Raw genomic sequence first — 7,771 nt, forward strand, 5'->3', positions numbered from 1 at the left:
CACATATTGTGTAGTGATAAGATTCATCATAGTTATTTATTTGCATCACTACACTCTTATCAGGATTTACTTCTAGTGACCACCTGTCCAACCATGCCACCAATGAGGTAAGATCACTCTGTAATACTATTCTATTCGACATACTATGTATGGGTCTCCAAATCTTTATGTCATCAGCGAAGAGTAGAACGGATGTTTTCGCTATAGTTGGTAATTCATTTAGAGAAAGTAGGAAGAGAAGAGGACCGAGGATTTTGCCTTGAAGAACTCCACCTTTTACAGGTACCCATGAGGAGACAGCCCCATTAATCCTTACCCTTTGTCTCCTGTCATGAAGAAAGTTACTTATCCAATCGACGACTGTATGATGGATTCCAAAACGTTCCAGTTTGAATTTAAGACCAGAGTGGGAGACTTTATCGAAAACCTTACTTAGATCTATGAAGATCACATCCACAGGAATATTCTGATCTTTTGCAGAAGCCCAATCTTCTACTGCAATGAAATTTGTCAAGCATAATAGGCATCTCCTGGAGAAAAGATTATACCCTTCAACATAGTTTATAACATATATCCGAATGATTGTTTTCATCAATTTTACAACTGCACTAGTTAAGCTAACGGGCCTATAGTCACTAACTAAATCACTACTCTCAGCCTTATACACTGGACTTATTATAGCGTCTTCGCAGTCTCTGGGCAGGCTGGACTGCCTTAGAGACATATCAAACAGTATCGCTAGCAGTTTAGCAATTACATCTGATAGGGCTTTCATAATCCTAGGATGAATATCATCAAGACCACTGGACTTATCAGGTTTGAGATGCTGAATTAGCCTTAACCTTTATCTATGACTACAAGGTTCGCCACGATCAAAATGAATCGTTGGTCGTTCCTCATTACCGATAGAAAACACTTTACTGAAATATTCTGATAAAGCTTCAGCTTTTTCGGAATCATTTTCTGCAAAGATTAACGGATTTTCTTGTATTAAAAGTGATGGAATTCCATCGCTTCTCTGAGTTCGCCTTTTTAAATACGAGAATAATCGTTTCGGACTATATCTAGAATCCCTAACCAATTGTTTTTCATACGATCGTCTAGTCTTACTTATTAACGCTTTACAGGCATTCCTAATCTTACAATAACTGGATCTGTACTGTTCTAAGCCAGTAGAGATGAATATATTCCAGTGCTTCTTCCTTTTTCTAAGAAGTTTCCTGACTGTTTTAGTTATCCTTGGCGGACTGTTATTCGGTCGTCGCGGCACCAGGTATGGTATGAACGGGGACGTATCTAAACTAAAATTACCTTTAAATACAGACCATGCTTCTTCAACTGATAAGCTAGTATCTCAGCAGCGCATTCCTGAATAACTGATGTTAGCTTTCCATACATTTGGGCGGGGTGTAACCTGATCGTATAACATGACCCTAGTTCTAAACTTGAATGAAAAAAAAGCGTGATCGCCGTTCACTAACGCCGGAAGAATATTTAGATCGACAATATCCTCAGTATCATGAGTGATTATCAAGTCCAACAGAGAACAACCTTGGTGAGCACCAAAACTTGTGGGTTTGGACACATGCTGCACTAGTGCATGCCCAATTATTGTCACTAGGAACCTACTATCAAGGGAGTATATAAATCCTTCTGTGGTCATCTCAGTCCAACTAATATCAGGTTCATTAAAGTTTCCTATTATCAAGCATCTGGTATTTGCACTCCAAAGATGAATGTGCTCTAAACTAAAGTCATCAGCTAAGCAGATTGGACTGCGATAGATGACACCGAGCATAAATGTACTACATCCGATAGCCAATTTACAGCTAATGACTTCACAATTACCTCTATCATGGGGTTCGCTAGCAGAGGGGCGGATATTTATATTATTGGCTATATACAACAGGACGCCACCTTTTGTACATCTATGTCTATCACTCCTGAGATAATGGTATCCGAATAATTCTGGTGTGATGTCTAAGTCATGGACTAAGCAAGTTTGTGTCACTGCTACGATGAGTGGCTTTAATCTGACCACTAATGCTTCTGGTTCATAGAACTTATTTCTTGGCATATAAAACTCCTAAGTAGAACAGCCTATCCATAAAGGCCTTGGTAGCATTCGCTTCCAAGATCTGACTGTCCGAAAACCCAACACCCGGAGATTTTCCTCACAAATCTGTGCTCCGAGAGAGGCACATGTATTGTAGAAAACAAGACGAAGACCTGTGTTAGAATCTTTCTTCTTTAACTTCTGTGATTATTTTGTCTCTTCATTGGTGTTCAAATTTGAGACATGGACACCATATCTTCAGATAGTAGGCTCCGAAAATTGGTTACTCGATGAGGAAACTGCGAATTGTGAAATTATTCTTTAGTAGGAACAAAAGGGATACATTCAGCTGGTCGGAAATCATTTCGTTATTTTCCCATTCATCGAAATCAGATTACCTGCTCTGCTTTAAAGCAGAACGAACAGTTCTGATTTCTCAAACTGCCAAGAATATGGAATGCCTCAGAAATCCGGGGATCCGTCGGTACCTAAGTCACTTTTTCGAGGTAAGCTGGAAACTTGAAACTTAGTTCTCGAGTTCCAACCCCATTCGGTCAAATACACCATAGTTAACATGCCTATATATATAACAGGATTGAACGTCATTGTAACCACTATTCATTTTCTAAATATATGGCTGCATTCAAAAGGCAGAGATATGCAGCATTCAGGTCTTATTTTACAAATAGCGCTAGATTGTTGTTAGGGTTGCAGCTGTTTATTAGCGGCAAGCCCATTGAGTTTAAACTTCCTGATAGTTGCGTAACAGGGTCATCACTACTCCATAAGGGGTGGATTGGGATGTAACCGTAAATAAATCCTCTCTTCGACAGTGGTGCAGACCTCAGTGGTTTTACTGGACACAACCTGGCTGAAGGCACTTGATCACGCATTTGCACCGGGTCATGAGTATGTATACATGTTGTGCATCCCTGGCAGCAGCTAGCCAGGTCGAATCAAACGCCTCTGAACATATCGACTACCTTCTAAATATATCTTTGACATAATTCATGCCCAACTTCTGATTTCATTGGGTTTTGAACATTTAAAACACAAAGGTATTACAAATAAAAGCCTCGTCAAAACCTGAACATGTGTGTGACCCTTAATGGTGATGCCATGCTTGTGCATCAAGCGATGTAATGTGAGTATATTTCTTGTCGTAATATTATACGTAATATCCTTTCGCACATTGTGACACCACATTTCTGTTATCGGAGTTTTTCTGTTTCTTTGTATATTTAAATTTCATAATGTCAGAACGCGCATTCAAACTGATAAAGACTAAGACACTCACTCCCATCACTTTGGAATCCACATCATTCTAGCCTGCACAGCAGAACTAGACTTCAACAAGCGTGGTGTGATAGACTCACGTGCTTAGTACTATCACGTATTGAAGGCATTGCAGCGAGATTTTAAGTGGCTTGTCATACCCAGTGTGTTAACCAGTGATGTCTATGATCCTTATGACAATTTAGAAAAAGGCTTTCCTTAAAAGTGGAGACCTAATCAAACCAGTCCTTCCACAACGTCAAACAACGAAACAGCTCAGCAGTATAAATACTGAGATGTGTGCGGTAGGCCACTAGATAACAAACTATCAACGATGATATTTTCGGAAAACTCCAATTATTTAAGCTTCTCAACGGTTGTAAGAGGTTCTGTGATATTCAGAAGTATTTGGATTATTGTATTAACCAGGGATCCCCATGACAGTGCAATTAAAATCAAACAGATCTATGCGAGCAGGAACGAGCGTATTGTATTCGCATTTCGATATCAGGTGAATATCAAGCACTAAGGGATCAATAGTTCATACAAACATCACAATCGCCACAGCTTAAGTTGGTATCTAGGATTTTGTAGTCAATTAAACGTCTTCTTCTTAGGTTCGCTGTATGTCTTTCTGATTGTGAATTGGATGCGAACTATGTGTGATCTGAAATAAACTCATTAGTATTAGGATTGGCAATTGCAATTACACGGACTCACCTAGGTCCTGAGATTCTATACACCGTGTGGGTTGTGTACTGTAACCACTAATATCTAGAATTTGAATCATAGGCTTTCCAACACTGTTCTCCTCATGAAATAATGTTGGATCTTCATATTCCAAAGTCATGAATGATGTGGCTTCATTTAAAACATATTTCGCACATCTACTGGAGTATTCATTGTAATCAAAATTGAGCTCATTTAGTAGTCGCGCTTCGCATTGACTAAGTTTCCCACAAGACGCAAATGCATTATGAGGATAAATAACATTTGATTTGACTTAAGAATTGGATCCTCTTGGAATATTTTCCTCAAATTTATTAAGAATGTCATTGCAGAGTAATAGATCGTTAGAAAATCAGTATCTATCAAAGCTACATCAGGTTTTCGATCATCATTAGATTCACTCAACACATTTCCCTAAGATTTATAAGAAATTTCATCACAATTATGTGCATCATTTGGAAAAACCATATCTGGTACAATAACATGAGACACCTGATAAGAAGTTGGTTGATTAGAAACTGTTGTCTTGCAAGGATTCTGAGTTTCATCTAACTCTGGACTGCTATTTGACTATACCGTTTTTTAAAGTCGTGGATAAAGAAAACTGATTATTAGAAACACCCAACTTAACAAGATCACATTTATAAATTTTAGCATTAGTTGCAGCAAAGTGAGTTGTAGTGTGACAAACTCACTGAGTGTGTCCAACCTCACCACATTTCAAGCATTTAAAATCACCAAACACGCATGAATTAAATGAGTGAAACCTGCCACAGGACAAATATTGACCAAACTTGTGCCCATCTTCGTGAACTCCAACAACATGTTATTACTTTAAACTGCGACACCAACTTCCTGAAGTTTAGTGAATACACTAATGATGCTCAAGGTATTTGTTTTCTGTTCAGCAAAGTAGCGGCTATTCTTGACTAACCAGAAGAAACCACAGCCGGGCGATAACGCACATCCAACGGCCCGACAAGTTTCTATTCACGGTTCATTCTGTTATTTGCATATCTTGTGAGAATCTTAACAGACCAACTTCGTGGAAATGAGAAGCTCATCAACTTTGAAGACAACGCGAAAGCGCATTTCCCACAGCTAACAAAATTATCACAGAAACAACCATGTTCGCACACCAGGATAGCAAGCTATCTATTAATCTCAGCAATTAGAGGACTTTTACAACGATGGGTAAACAACACCTGGCATTCTTCTCGGGACGGTTGAAAGTCACTTAGTCAAGGTATAGCACTGCGACAAAAATTCCTCCTGAGTAAACCTTGTACTGGTAATGGTTAGAAGCATTTTCGGTCAGTTTGAACATTCCACCTGGTCTTCAACAGTTTCATTCGATCACATTTAGAGTATAAGAACGAAGTGTTGCTTCTATCATTCGAAATGATAAGGACACTTTTGGACGCATCCAATGGCGAGCTACGAACCTTATGATGAGCGTCCCAAATCACTGAACCATTACCCAGTATAGAATAGACGTCTTAGAGGTGAGCATCCCAAACACTTCTGGACATCCTCTAGAATACCTACGTAAACTCAGTTCCAACAGAAAAACTAGGATTAACATTGAGAAACCGAAGACGCAATACAGCAGAATGGACTGTAGGTATACATTGTACTCCTTAAGTGCAGTCAAATGGGATCTATTCCTGGCTGAGCTAGTCCAAGAGACTTTACGGGAGTCCTTTAAAAGAAAACTGGGTGTATTCCTAAAGTCTAAAGACAGTGTCTCGCTATAATTAATCAACTTTCACTCTTTTAGCGGTACATACATCTAAGTTCCCACCTAGAGACAGCTGTGATCCACCGTTACAAGAAGCGCAATGCCGTTGAGCGAAAGGCTCTTCTAATCTGTTCACAACTATTTTACCAAAGTGAACAGTTCCCCAGGGAATTATCTACAGAAATAGGGCTATTTAGAGAATGATCAGAATTAAAATTACAACCACCTACTTCATTAATTATCAATCGGTCTATGTATCTCCTGTGAACTGACTGTCTATCTCGATCATGAATCTTTACCGGTTGACTACTCAACCTCTTAATTATAGTTTCCGTAGTGATTTCTTTAGTGCAACTGCACTTCTGATGACATTTGTTTACTGCATAAGTTAGAAGTATGAGAGAGTGAAGGAGTTTGGTCGAATCGTCATGGGTTATTGAATAACATGCATTGTGATATTGACTTAACAAATTATCGGTGCATTTTTCTAGCTCTCATAGACTACTTGGACTCACTGATGTGATACCACCCTTTAAAGTTCGCGCGAAATTTTCTGCTAAACCGTTAGACTGACAATGTTGTGGATTTGCAAGTATATGACGGCATCCAACCAGTAAGCCAGTTGGTAAACGTTTTCTGTAAAACGATTTTCATAGTCCGTTATTAATACACTGAGAATTGGTGACTGAATGGTTTCCTCATATCTCTTTGAGTGAATTGTCTGCTAGAACTGACCATTAGTACCACTCCTAGTCATTCGAAATATGTATCAACAATAACTAACATATAATATGAGTTTAATGGTGGGTCACGGTAATCAGCGTGATTACGTTCCCTCTATTCACTTCGTGGCTTGGGAAGAATGAATAAAATTGTCTATTCAGAGGCACGAATAATCCATATGGGCTTGACATAATATCAAAAAGTCTTACGCCGTACAAAAAGCGAAGGAAAAGATCTGTTCAAGCTGTTTCTCTAGGTTAAGACAGCTTATGCCAGCAACCGGGCAGCGACAAAGCTAGATGTGCACCTGTTCACTGAAATCAGAGTTAGAAGCTTGTATCTGAAGCTGGGGTATGAAATCCACAATTGTCCTATTCGGAGTACGAACTAATCTGTTGAACTGTTTTTTTACGTGTTTTGATTGTTACGCGAAATGATCTGTTAGTAATCTCTTTAGTTTTTTGCACGGAAGCATAATGGGTTAGAACATTCAGGGCTAAACAAACTATAGGGTTTTCTACCAAAATCAATAATAAACTGAGCTAAATTGTTATCTTCGTTGGAAGTACGTGACAACCACGAAGAATCAAATCATTCGAAATAATCTTTGATTTCTTGTGAAGACGTGTTGATTGAAAATTTTTTCAATTTACTTTAATATAAATATATATTGCGACGCCAGATGTTAATTTAAAATAATAATGCGAAATGATACTATTCCTAAAAGGTAAATAACTTTGACAAAACACAAGTAGAGTTACCCGATAAGAAGTTGTATTGTATTAGTATGATAGTTTTGGACATAACATGAAATATATTATCGTATAGTAAATATATTGATTGTTCATCGTAAAAAGCTTTCTTCGACGACCAAGAAATCACAAATCAAACGGATCTGAAAAGGTGGGGAGACTTTAGTTTGTGCTAAATCCACAGGTAGTGGTTGTCCGCTTATGCCGAAACATTATCTACGCAACGTCTTCAAAACGTTTGGTAAACGTTCTCATCCAGGTGTTCGAGCAACTATTAAACTAATGGCGGAGCAATTCTGATACCTTGATGTGAAACAAGCGTAAACGAATGGGAAAGTCCCTATGAGGAATGGCAAGAATATGGAGTGATTAGACAAAACGAATCTCCATTAATTACTTCCGCAACTCCTGGAGCTCATTTAGACTATGTTCACTTTGATTTCATAGGACCTTACCCGATTCAAATGGATACTAATGTCTCTCAACGTCCGTGGA

This window comes from Schistosoma haematobium, chromosome 4 (genome assembly GCF_000699445.3).
Source record: "Schistosoma haematobium chromosome 4, whole genome shotgun sequence".
NCBI lineage: Eukaryota > Metazoa > Platyhelminthes > Trematoda > Strigeidida > Schistosomatidae > Schistosoma > Schistosoma haematobium.